We start from the raw sequence: 14148 nt of genomic DNA, 5'->3' as shown, positions 1-14148 counted from the left end.
GTGTATATCTACCCCCGTCTTACAATAAAATTTGAGGGCTTGATCAGAATACTGTCTTGCCTTCGCTCTTCTCTCGCCCCCATTTTCTTTCAGGTCGGATCCCCCTCGTCCCCACAAATAACTAGGTCCCGCTGGACGGGACAAGTGGCGCCCAACGTGGGGCTCGAGGCGCGGATCCTTCGCAGGCGGACCCCCGAGTAAGATATCGTCTGGCCAGACCCCTTCTTGATGAAACAATAGGAGACGCCTTTCGCCGCTCACGGAGGTCGTCGTCCCTGGTGAGTACCGGCCGCCTTACAAGAAAATGGGAACTAAATTAAGTAAAGAAGCGGTCTTCATAAGAGACCTAAAAAGTTCACTTAGGGAGAGAGGAGTTCGAGTTAAAAAGAAAGACTTGGTAAAGTTTTTTATTTTTGTTGATGAAGTCTGTCCGTGGTTTATCATTAATGGCCCCGAAATTCATCCTAAAAAATGGCAGAAAGTAGGTAGAGATTTAAATGATTATCTTATCAAAAACGGCCCTGACTCTGTTCCTGTTTCAGTATTTTCCTATTGGGGTCTTATCAGAGATATTGTTGAAAATACTGACCCTGATAAACGTCAACTCTTGTCAGTGGCAGAATATTGCCTCCGCCCCCTATCTCGGGCGGCCTCAAAATCGTCTCTTTCGAGTGATCCCCCTGCCCCAAAATCAGCTAAATCCCCCTCCCCTAGCCCGACACCATCTTTGCTCGGTGCCCTCCATGATACCCCTCCCAAATGTTGCATTTATCCGCCTCTCCCTCGAGATTCGGACTTTGTCGATACACAAAAGGTTTTTCCAGTCGTGACTAAGAGCCAAAATGGCGAGCCTTTAGATCCGGGAGACGCGGCTGAACTAGAAGACGAAGCGGCCAAGTATCACAACCCAGATTGGCCCCTTGCCGCCCCGTCGCTTAACCCCCCTTCTTACACACCCCCAGTTTTGAAAAGAGCCTCTTACACTCCCTCTATTCAGCCTCCCAATGTTTGCGCCCCGGCCTTTTTGCCCCCGTCGGCCCCTCCGCTACCCCCTCCGGCTCCCGGTCCTGTTAGCCCCCCTACCAGCACTAAAGACCTAATAGCACAGATAGTAGAACAAAGAATAACTTGCCATCTCCAAAAATTAGTTGTCTCCCAACCAGTTCGTCCCGCATTATATTCGCAAAGGGGCCTCTCTAAGAAACCGCTTACAGCCACAAAACCTAAAAAACAACCTAAAAAACTGCTCTTTCCTGTTCTTACCCGGGCCTCCGCCCGCTCTGGCCCCACCTCCACAACACATAGTCCGGAAGAGGGCGATCTTGAAAGCGACGGCGAAGACGCCCCTGCTGCTCAGGAAATAGAAAGTGAGGGAGAGGAGCAGGCTGAGCCAGAGCCGGCCGAGCCTGCTGATGGCCCTAGAGAATTTCACAAAATCCATTTCAAAAGCTTAAAAGAGCTGAACGCGGCCGTTAAAGCTTATGGCCCCAATGCCCCTTTTACCCTTTCTGTTCTTGATTCGCTGTCTCGAGGAGGACATTTACTCCCAGGTGAATGGCTGCGTATAGTCCAGGCTGTGCTTACCCGTGGTCAGTTTTTAACTTGGAAGGCAGATTTTGCTGACCGCTGTCAGACCATCGCTGCTGCCAATGTAAAAGACCCTCATTCCCCAACAGCGTCCTAGACTTTTGATAAGCTTACGGGACAGGGCAGATATATCTCTGAAACCAGGCAGCAGCGCCTTCCCCTTGGTCTTTTATCTCAAGTGAAAGATGCCGCTTTGGGCGCTTGGATATCACTCCCTGCTTCCAGGACTGCTAACACTCCTCTAACTAAGATCACTCAAAGCTCGCAAGAAGACTATAGCGAATTTGTTAGCAGACTGTTAGAGGCCGCCGAAAGGACCCTTGGTTCCGCGGCTGCCAATGATAAGATTGTAAAACAGCTAGCCTATGAAAACGCCAATTCGGCATGTCGAGCCGTCCTCCGCGGTAAGACTCGAGACAAAACTCTTGATGAAATGCTGAGAATGTGTAGAGATGTCGATCCTTTTACATCCAAAGTCCAAGCCCTTTTAGCTGTAGGTGCCGCTGTTCAAACTCCCCCGGCTTCTTATCCTCCTTCCTTCCCCAGGGGCGCACCGCCTATGCGTAACTGCTTTAAATGTAGACAGCCAGGCCATTTCGCTCGCCAATGCCCTACCACAGCTCCTCCTCCTAGAGTTGGGTCAGTCCCCGGTATTTGCCCTCGCTGCCATAAGGGGCGGCACTGGGCCAAAGAGTGCCGTAACAATCCAACAAATCCTTTTTACAGTACCACAAATCCTTTCACCCCCCCTTTTCAGGGAAACGGGCTGAGGGGCCAGCCCCGGGCCCCCCAGCCAATTCCATTTCAGCCGGCCTCGGGGAACAGCCTAGCTGTAGCACTCCCGCCCTCTATCGGGCCACACCCGGGAGTGCAGGACTTGACCTCTGTGCCTCCTCCTCAACAATATTAACGCCTGAAGAGGGAATTACAATTATTTCCACAGGAATTTATGGCCCACCTCCCAAAGATACTTATTTTCTAATTTTAGGGCGAGCTTCCACCACAATAAACGGCCTTATTGTCCACCCTTCCTTAGTTGACAATGACTATACTGGAGAAATAAAAATTCTTGCTAGTGCCCCCCAGTGCCCTGTCAGCATTATGAAAGGTCAGCGCCTTGCGCAGGCGCTCCCCCTCCCTTTAAGTACATCTCACCCTGCTATTCATAAGCAGCGAGGCTCCTCTACCCCAGGTTCTTCAGACTTATATTGGATCCAAGCTATTACTAAAGAACGCCCCACTCTTAAACTTAAAATCCAAGGAAAAGTATTTGAAGGAATTTTAGATTCGGGGGCCGACTCTACGGTCATATCTCAGGCTTCATGGCCCTCCAGCTGGCCCTTACACGCTTCCTTGACCCATCTACAAGGAATTGGGCAGTCAAGAAACACCTTACAGAGCTCACAGTTATTAAACTGGGAAGATGAAGAAGGAAATACCGGATTCATTCAACCCTTCGTAGTTCCTGGGTTGCCGGTAAATCTTTGGGGAAGAGATATCCTTTCTCAAATGAAGGTCATCATGTGTAGCCCTAATGAAGTTGTAACACAGCAGATGCTTTCACAGGGTTACCTCCCTGGTCAGGGGTTGGGCAAACTAAAACAGGGAGATCCCAACCCGATACTGGCCACGCCTAAGATAGACCGCTCAGGTTTAGGGTTTGAAAAACATTTTTCGTAAGGGCCGTTGCTCCTCCTGCACTCCAGGCAGACAAGATTACTTGGAAAAGTGATGTTCCTGTCTGGATCGATCAATGGCCCCTTACCACTACAAAATTAAATGCAGCCATAGAGTTAGTGCAGGAACAGCTGGCTGCTGGACATATTGAACCTTCTACATCCCCTTGGAACACCCCAATCTTTGTAATCCAAAAGAAATCAGGCAAGTGGAGGCTCCTACAAGACCTCAGGGCGGTTAATAAGACTATGGTCTCTATGGGCGCATTACAACCGGGAATTCCCTCTCCAATAGCCATCCCTAAAGGGTATGTCAAATTAGTAATTGATCTAAAAGATTGCTTTTTCTCCATACCTTTGCATCCTGATGATTGCAAACGTTTTGCCTTTAGTATACCCATTACCAATTGTGTAAGGCCTTCTCCCCGGTTTCAGTGGAGAGTTCTCCCACAAGGAATGGCCAACAGCCCCACTCTTTGCCAAAAGTTTGTAGCCCAGACTATAGACCCCTTTAGGTTGCTCTTCCCCACTTTGTATATTATCCATTATATAGATGATATTCTTCTTGCCGGTCCTGACCAGCAACAGCTCTATGCGGCCAGTCAACAGCTAGTCACTGCCCTCCGAGATCGAGGACTACAAATTTCCCCAGAAAAAGTCCAGGTCCACCCCCCCCAACTTTTTTTAGGCTTTGAATTATTTTCTAATAAAATCCTCACTCAAAAAATTCAGTTAAAGAGAAGCTCCTTAAACACTCTTAATGATTTTCAGCGTCTGCTAAGAGACATCAACTGGCTCAGGCCTTATTTAAAGCTGACCACCGGAGAGTTAAAGCCCTTGTTTGATGTCCTACGTGGAGACCCTGATCCTTCCTCCCCCCGCTCGCTTTCATCAGAAGCACAAAGGGCATTAACCATTGTAGAGCGGGCTATTTCTGAACAGACCATTAGCTACTTCTCTCCACATCTAAGTTTGTGGCTGCTCATTTTCCCTACCCCCTTCTCCCCTACAGGAGTCCTTTAGCAAAACCATCCACTATTTTGGGTTCATTTGCCAGCCTCCCCCCCTAGAGTCTTAGCTACCTATCCTCAATTAGTTGCTGCCCTTTTACGTTTAGGCCGAGAGGCAGCTCTCAAGTTGTTTGGGAGAGACCCTGAAGTTATAACCCTCCCATACAATACATCTCAATTACAATGGCTTATTCAACATGATGATGATTGGGCAATTAGCTGCACCTCCTTCCAGGGGACAATAGACAATCATTACCCTGCAGACAGATTAGTCCAGTTCCTTCAAAAGACCCCGGTTGTCTTTCCCAAGAAGACTAAAACCACGCCAATTGCTGGGGCCGTAATGGTGTTCTCTGATGGGTCCTCCTCCGGTATAGCCGCTTTCAGTATTAATAGGCAAGTTACCCGAATACAGACAGACCTCTCTTCTGCACAACTTGTTGAACTAACTGCAATAATCAAAGTTTTTGAGCTTTTAATAGATGCCCCCTTTAACCTTTACACTGACAGTGCCTATGTAGCAACCTCGGTTCCCCTATTAGAGACAGTGCCTTACATACGTCCCTCTACAAATGCTTCCCCCCTATTCGCAAAATTGCAAAAATTAATTCTAAACCGCGATGCCCCTTTTTTCATCGGGCACATACGCGCTCACACTGGCCTTCCAGGGCCGCTTGCCAAAGGCAATGACAGAGTTGATCTGGCGACTCAATTAGTAGCCTCTGTCACGTCAGACTCACCCTTGGCTGCAGCCCAACGGGCTCATGAACTACATCATCTCAATGCTCATACTCTTAGACTCAAATTTTCAATCACCCGAGAACAGGCCCGCCAAATAGTTCGGCAATGTCAAAGATGTCTAACTCTCCTCCCAGAGCCTCATAACGGAATCAACCCCCGGGGGTTGGTTCCAGGAGAGATATGGCAAATGGATGTCACTCATTACCCTCCCTTTGGTAAATTAAAATATATCCATGTGTCTATTGACACATGTAGTGGTTTCCTATGTGCATCCTTGCAAACGGGAGAGGCAACTAAAAATGTTATTACCCATGTTCTCTCATGCCTGGCATATCTACCACCACCTAAAATCTTAAAAACTGACAATGGGCCTGGATACGCCAGCTCTAGCTTTAAACAGTTCTGTGCGCAGTTAGGTATTAAGCACATAACAGGAATTCCCTATAATCCCCAAAGCCAAAGCATTGTTGAAAGAGCCCACTTAACCCTTAAAAACATGTTATTCAAACTTCAGTCGGGGGGAGAAGTACTCTATCCGAAAACAGGTAATGCAAAGACACTCCTAAATCATGCACTGTTTGTTCTTAATTTCCTTACTTATGACTCCGCGGGTAAAACCGCTGCTGATCGCCTTTGGCATCCCTCCACGGCAGATAATTATGCACAGGCTATGTGGAGAGATCCGATGACCAACACATGGCACGGGCCTGACCCTGTGCTCATATGGGGGAAAGGACATGCTTGTATATATGATGCTAAGGCACAAAATGCCCGATGGCTCCCAGATAGGCTCATTAAACTCCTAGACACAAATAGAGGCAAAAACAATAATAATTCCAGTCCAGGGCATATTAACCCCTGAGAAGCCTTCCCTTTCTGTTTATTTTCAAGAGGCAAAAATGAAGATTTCTACACTATTGACCCTCGTCATGACCTTTCGCCCCGTTTGGACCCATCAGATTTTCAATTTCACCTGGACAGTCACCAGTGAAGCAGGAGACGTCGTTTTCAGTTCTTCTACCTTAGCAAGTTCCCCCCCATGGCCTGTTCTTGCCCCTGACCTCTGTGACTTGGCCGCTGGAGCTTCTGCAGCCTGGGGGACCCCAGACATTTACTTTCCTTTTTCCACCTCCCCTGAGACCTACCCTGAGGGACAATCTACCACCTCTCCTGGGTGTAACAACACCCCTAGGAGAACCTACCTCAGAGAAACAGAATTTTATGTTTGCCCGGGAGCTCATAGAGATCGAGCCCTTAACTATAAATGTGGATATAGAGACTCCTATTTCTGTGACTCCTGGGGGTGTGAGACTACAGGAGATGCTAGTTGGAAGCCTAGCTCCACCTGGGATTATATAACTGTAAGTAGGGCTTGGAATCCCAAGCCTAACTCAACTGTTACCCCAGAATGTCAAAGCACCCAATCCACAAGGGGGCGATGTACACCGCTCTCCATTGCCTTTACTGACAAGGGAAAAAGGGCCCCTATTGATAGATAGCTCAGGGGACATGAATGGGGGCTAAGGCTTTATGTTTCAGGAAAGGACCCTGGGCTCACTTTTAAAATCAAATTAATTCGATCCATTCCAAACGCCAACAAGCACGTTGTCCTTGGCCCTATTGCCCCTAAGGCAAGAGACCCAAGACCTTCTAACCCTTCTCCCCTGTCTACTAGTACTGTTTTCCAGGCCTTGCTCCCCCCAGTTTTACCCTCTACAGGCGAAATCCTTAAAGGCCTGGCTAATGTGACTGCAGAATCCCTTAACTCCACTGGATATAGCGAGTGCTGGTTATGTTTCTCCCCCGTTCCCCCGTTTTACGAAGGGATAGCAGTTTTAGTAAACACCTCAGCAGACCTCATACTTACCAATGACTCCAGCAAGACTCGCTGGTCAGACCCCTCCCGTTTTTCAGAGACCTCTCCGGGTCTCACATTGACGCAGCTTTCGGGAATAGGCCTCTGTATACATAGCCCCGTCTTGCGTCTACCCCCTCAGCTAATACCCATTTGTAACAGCTCCTTCTCACCCCCGCTGTCCTATGAATTCCTTGTCGCGCCCAACGGTACTTATTTTGCTTGCTCCTTTGGCATAACGCCCTCTGTTAACCCGCGCTTGCTAATATCTAACAATGAATATTGTGTTTTAGTCATGCTCATGCCCAAGATTTCCATACATCCCACCGAAGACCTCCTTCCATATTACTCGGGCTCTACTCGCACTAAGCGTGAGCCAGTAACCGCCATTACCTTATCTGTGATATTAAGATTAAGAGCAGCTGGGGCTGGAACAGGCATTGCCTCCATAATTACTTCTAAACAACAATATTATGCTCTTAGTCAGGCTATTGATAAAGACATACAAAATCTGCAAGAAGGTTTAGACAGCCTGAAAGAATCTGTTGTCTCTCTCTCTGAGGTAGTGCTCCAAAATCGCCGAGGGTTAGACCTCCTTTTCCTGAAAGAAGGAGGCCTCTGCGCTGCTCTTAAAGAAGAATGTTGCTTCTATAAAGACAAAACAAGGTTAGTGCAAGATAGCATTGATAAAGTTAAGAAAAACCTAGAAGCCAGGCAAAAACAAAGAGAAAAGGATGAGGCCTGGTATAAAAACTAGACCTCTGCCACCCCTTGGTTAACTACTCTGATCCCCACCATCCTTGGACCCTTGGCAAGATTCTTCCTTTTAGTGTCTCTTGGCCCTTGGGCCTTAAGAAAACTGACAGTTTTTATTCGAGAGCAGGTTGACCAGCTCGTCAAGCCAGCGGTTGCTGTTCATTATCACAGACTTACAGCCTGTGATGAAGAGTCTTACACCGAACCAACCAATGCTCCCGGTCTCCGGTTCTCAACTTTACAGGCGCCTCAACCATGGTACCATCGATTCTGGCACCGTACTTAATGTAGCCCATATGCTGGTCAGCCAGAACCAGACATACCCCTAACTATGAGGGTATGGGCATCGAGATGAGTGCGAGACAAAGTACCGCAAGGGAGGGTTCTTCCTAGAACCTCTCTGGTCCTCCCTGAGAATACGCCTGGCTTGCATAGAGGTTAGTATCCATATGTACATAAAGCCTTGATATATTAAGATCAATTTGGCTTTCAGCTCTGCCTCTCCTCCCTAAAAGATACCGAGAGCATTTGCGAAATGTTACCCTGCTGGAGGAGCCAAGCCTCTATTCCCTCACTCGATTAAGGCCCACCTTTCTGAAATAAATAGAAAGGGAGGAGATGTTGGGAGCCACACAAAGACAACAAGATGGCCACAGTTCATGAGGTTCCTGCTTCACTTCCTGGAGATTAGCTGCGAGCCCGCGCGCGCCAACAAGAAAGCCCGCGCGCGCCAAGAGATACTCTTCTCCCCCTCCTTCCCCATTATCATATACCAATCAGAATGTAACTCGCTGCGCCATCCCTGCTATGCAGCCAATCCCCTGCTTACAAGTATCCTATGGCCCACTCTGCCCCTGAACACTGGTGTATATCTACCCCCGTCTTACAATAAAATTTGAGGGCTTGATCAGAATACTGTCTTGCCTTCGCTCTTCTCTCGCCCCCATTTTCTTTCAGGTCGGATCCCCCTCGTCCCCACAAATAACTAGGTCCCGCTGGACGGGACAGGCTTCCTAGCAACAAGAGGGCTGCTGAAGGGGTGGGGTTTGCATGGAGCTTGCTGTGCAGGAGAAGGGATAAGTGGACAAGGTTGGCTGGGTGCACTCTGCCCAGCAGGTTGGAAACATTCAGGAGCTTCAGGTACTCCATGCCCCTGACTGGCTACACAGCTCTGAAGCCCCCCACTGTGATACACAGCTGGCTAAGCCTTCCTCCTGGCTTGCCAGCACTGGCTTGCAAACCAGCAGTCCCTGCCCGGGCGTCAGACAAGCCAGAGGGATGCCCCGCCTACAGCAGATACAGACACAAAGCATAGACACTTACACCTGTGGGCTCAGCTCACTGGTTCTGACAGTGGAGAAAGGCACTGCAGCTGGGAAGCAGGAAACAGCACTTTCCTCCCTCCAGGCACCAGCGCTACTCCCCTTCAACCCCCGACTTCACTCCAGGGGCTGAGCAGTTCCAGAGACTAGAGCTTCTGGGGACTAGAGGGCATCACATACAAATATGAAACATCAAAAGAAGCTGGTTCAAACCAAAATATCACAAACACCAGAGAAAAGGCCCAAGTGAAACTGAACTCAAAGTCTTCCTGAAAGAGGGTTCAAAATAAAAATCATAAACATGCTCATGGAGGTACAGAAAAATATTCAAGAACTCAGTAACGAATTTAGGATGGCGATTCAATCATTAAGAGATTTCATACCTGAAATGAAACATACAACGGAGGGATGTAAAAGCAGATTAGATGTAATAGAAGAGACGGTAAATGGAATAGAAACTAGAAAACAGGAATACAAAGAAGCTGAGGCAAAGAGAGAAAAAAGGTTTTCTAGGAATGAAAGAATATTTAGAGAACTGTGTGATCAATTAAACAGAACAGTATTTGCATTATAGGAGTACAAGAAGAAGACAAGAGAGAAAAATGGACAGAAAATGTCTTGAGGAGGTAACTACTGAAAACTTCCCCACAAGGGGAAATAAAACCACAGCAAAGAAAGTAGAACAATTAATTACTAAGCAGATGCAAAATCAAATCAATTACCCCCAAAGTCAATCAAGGGGTAGAAAAAGAGTACAGACTATGACACCTAATATATAAAGAATGGAAGAGGAAGAAAAAGGAGGGGAAAAAAGAACCTTTATACTGTCTTTGCACTGGCATATTAAGTGAGTTAAATCAGACTATTAGATAGCAAAGAAGTTACCCTTGAACCTTTGGTAACCACGAATCTAAAGCCTGCAAAGGCAATAACTACATACCTATCAATAATCACCCTAAATGTAAATGGTTTAAATGCATCAATCAAAAGACATAGAGTCATTGAATGGATAAAAAAAACAAGACCCATCTATAATGCTATCTACAAGAGACTCATTTCAAATCCAAAAACATATACAGACTAAAAGTGAAGGGATGGGAAAAGATATTTCATGCAAATAATATGGAGAAAAAAGCAGGAGTTGCAGTACTTGTATCAGACAAAATAGACTTCAAAACAAAGAAAGTCACAAGAGACAAAGAAGGACATTATATAATGATAAAGGGGTAAGTCCAACAAGAGGATATAACCATTATAAATATCTATACACACAACATAGGAGCATCTACATATGTGAAACAAATACTAACAGAATTACATGGGAAAATAGAATGCAATGCATTCATTTTAGGAGACTTCAGTACACCACTCACTCCAAAGGACAGATCAACCAGACAGAAAATAAGTAAGAAGACAGAGGCAATGAACAACACATTAGAACAGGTAGACCTAACAGACATCTAAGAATATTCCACCCAAAAGCAGAAGGATACAAATTCTTCTCAACTGCACATGGAACATTTTCAAGAATAGATCATATACTAGGCCACAAAAAGAACCTCAGTAAATTTAAAAAGACTGAAATTGTACCAACCACCTTCTTGGACCAAAGGTATGAAACTAGCAATATATCACACAAAGAAAACAAAAAAGCCCAGAAAAACATAGAGGCTTCATAACATGCTTCTAAATCATCAATACATCAATGACCAAATAAAAACAGAGATCAAGCAATATATAGAGACAAATGAAAACAATGATTCAACAACACAAAATCTGCAGGATGCAGCAAAGGCCATGATAAGAGGGAAGTATACTGCAATACATACCTACCTCAGGAAAGAAGAAAAATCCCATATGAACAGTCTAAAATCACAATTAATGAAAATAGAAAAAGAAGAACAAATGAGGCACAAAGTCAGTAGAAGGAGGGACATAATAAAGATCAGAGCATAAATAAATAAAATTGAGAAAAATAAAACAACAGAAAGAATTAATGAAAGCAGGAGCTGGTTCTTCAAGAAAATAAACAAAATACATAAACCCCCAGCCAGACTTATCAAGAAAAAAAGAGAGTCTACACACATAAACAGAATCAGAAATGACAAAGGAAGAATCACTACAGACACCACAGAAATACAAAGAATTATTAGAGAATACTATGAAAAATTATATGCCAACAAACTGGATAACCTAGAAGAAATGGGCAACTTTCTAGAAAAATACAACCTTCCAAGGCTGACCCAGGAAGAAACAGAAAATCTGAACAGACCAATTACTAGCAATGAAACTGAATTGGTAATCAAAAATAGCCAAGAACAAAACTCCTGTACCAGATGGTTTCACTGCTAAATTTAATCAAACATTTAATGAAGACCTAATACCCATCCCCCTCAAAGTTTTCCAAAATGTAGAAGAGTTAAAAGTACTCCCAAACTCATGCTATGAAGCCAGCATCACTCTAATACCAAAACCAGGCAAAGACACCACAAAAAAAAAATTACAGACCCATATCCTTGATGAACATATACGCAAAATTACTCAACAAAATATTAGTAAATTGAATTCAAAAATACATAAAAAAGACCATCCATCATGATCAAGTAGGATTTATTCCAGGGATGCAAGGATGGTACAACATTCGAAATCCATCAACATCATCCACTACATCAACAAAAAGAAGAAAAAAAACCACATGATCATCTCCATACAAGCTGAAAAAACATTCGACAAAATTCAACATCCATGCTTGATAAAAACTCTCAACAAAATGGTATAGAGGGCAAATTCCTCAACATAATAAAAGCCATATATGACAAACCCACAGCCAACATCATACTTAACAGCAAGAAGCTGAAAGTTTTTCCATTAAGAGCAGAAACAAGACAAGGATGCCCACTCTCCCCACATTTATTCAACATAGCTCCGGAGGTCCTAGCATGGCAATCAGACAACACAAAGAAATAAAAGGCATCCAGATTGGCAAGGAAGAAGTTAAACTGTACCTGTTTGCAGATGACATGATATTGTACATAAAAAACCTTAAACAAACCATTTCAGAACTAAAAGATCTAATATGTGAATTCAGCAAAGTTGCAGGATAAAAAATTAATACACAGAAATCTGTTGCATTCCTATATACTAATGATGAACTAGCAGAAAGAGAAATCAGGAAAACAATTCCATTCACAATTGCATCAAAAAGAATAAAACACCTAGGAATAAACCTAATCGAGGAAATGAAAGACCTATACTCTGAAAACTACAAGACACTCATGAGAGAAATTAAAGAAGATACCAATAAATGGAAACACATCCTGTGCTCATGGATAGGAAGAATTAATATTGTCAAAATGGCCATCCTTTCTAAAGCAATCTACAGATTCAATGCGATCCCTATCAAAATACCAACAGCATTCTTCAACAAACTAGAGTAAATAGTTCTAAAATTCATATGGAACCACAAAAGACCCCAAATAGCCAAAGTAATCCTGAGAAGGAAGAATAAAGTGGGGAGGGGGGAATTATGCTCCCTGACTTCAAGCTCTATTACAAAGCCACAGTAATCAAGACAATTTGGTACTGGCACAAGAACAGACCCATAGACCAATGGAACAGACAAGAGAGCCCAGATATAAACCCAAGCATATATGGTCAATGAATATATGACAAAGGAGCTATGGACATACAATGGAGAAATAGCAGCCTCTACAAGTGGTATTGGCAAAACTGGACAGCTATATCCAAGAGAATGAAACTGGATTATTGTCTAACTCCATATACAAAAGTAAACTCAAAATGGATCATAAACCTGAATGTAAGTCATGAAATGATAAAACTCTTAGAAGAAAACATAGGCAAAAATCTCTTGAATATAAATATGACCAACTTTTTCCTGAACGCATCTCCTTGGACAAGGGAAACAAAATAAAAAATGAACAAATGGGACTACATCAAGCTAAAAAGCTTCATCTCAAAGGACACCATCAGTAGAACAAAAAGGCATCCCATAGTATGGGAGAATATATTTGTAAATGATATATCCGGCAAGGGGTTAACATCCAAAATATATAAAGAACTCACACACCTCAGCACTCAAAAAACAAACAGCCCTATTAAAAAATGGGCAGAGGATATGAACAGACAATTCTCCAAAGAAGAAATTCAGATGGCCAACAGGCACATGAAAAGATGCTCCACATCACTAATTATCAGGGAAATTCAAATTAAAACCACAATGAGATATCACCTCACACCAGTTAGGATGGCCAACAGAGAAAAGAATAGGAACAACAAATGCTGGTGAGAATGTGAAAAAAGGGGAACCTCCTACACTGCTGGTGGGAATGTAAGCTAGTTCAACCATTGTGGAAATCAATATGGAGGTTCCTCAAAAAACTAAAAGTAGAAATACCATTTGACTTGGGAATTCCACTCCTAGGAATTTACCCAAAGAAAACAACTTCTCAGATTCAGAAAGACATGTGCACCCCTATGTTTATCACAGCACTATTTACAATAGCCAAGATATGGAAGCCACCTAAGTGTCCATCAGTAGATGAATGGATAAAGAAGATATACACACTGGAATACTATTCAGCCATAAGAAAGAAACAAATCCTACCACTGCAACAACATGAATGGAGCTAGTGGGTGTTATGCTCAGTGAAATAAGCCAGGCAGAGAAAGACAAGTACCAAATGATTTCCCTCATTTGTGGAGTATAACAATGAGGCAAAACTGAAGGAACAAAACAGCAGCAGACTCAGACTCCAAGAAGGGACTAGCAGTTACCAAAGGGGAGGGGTGGGGGAGAAAGGGTGGATATGGAGGGAGAAGGGGATTAAGGGGTATCATGATTGGTACACATGGTGTGGGGGTGGATCACGGGAAAGACAGTATAGCTCAGAGAAGACTAACAGTGACACTGTGGGATGTTGCTGTGCTGATGGACAGTGACTATAATGGGGTATTGCGGGGACTCGATAATATGGGTGAATGTAATAACCACATTGTTTCCCTTGTGAAACCTTTGTGAGAGTGTATATCAATGATACCTTAATAAAAAGAACAAAACAAAAGAATCCATGAAAAAAAAACAGTACACGTGTTTATTTACTAGTTTGTGTGTTTGTTCACTGAAAGCTGACATTTGGCCTATAATAAAAATCAGCTGAAAGAGTCCCTCATCAGATTTCTGC

At 44.1% G+C, this 14148-nt stretch overlaps 1 protein-coding gene and 1 long non-coding RNA gene across 2 annotated transcripts in view; both read right to left on the bottom strand.

Moving 5' to 3' along the window:
* CRYL1 (crystallin lambda 1) overlaps nt 1-14148 on the bottom strand; it is a 155669-nt gene that overhangs the window by 41754 nt on the left and 99767 nt on the right. The window lies entirely within an intron of this gene.
* LOC130680166 (uncharacterized) lies at nt 375-2364 on the bottom strand. The gene is made up of 2 exons (XR_008993221.1): nt 1264-2364; nt 375-464 (listed from the first exon to the last, which is right to left on the bottom strand). It is a non-coding gene; the product is annotated as an uncharacterized LOC130680166 (long non-coding RNA).

Source organism: Manis pentadactyla, chromosome 2, assembly GCF_030020395.1.
Source record: "Manis pentadactyla isolate mManPen7 chromosome 2, mManPen7.hap1, whole genome shotgun sequence".
NCBI lineage: Eukaryota > Metazoa > Chordata > Mammalia > Pholidota > Manidae > Manis > Manis pentadactyla.
This window is presented reverse-complemented; position numbering and strand designations above follow the sequence as displayed.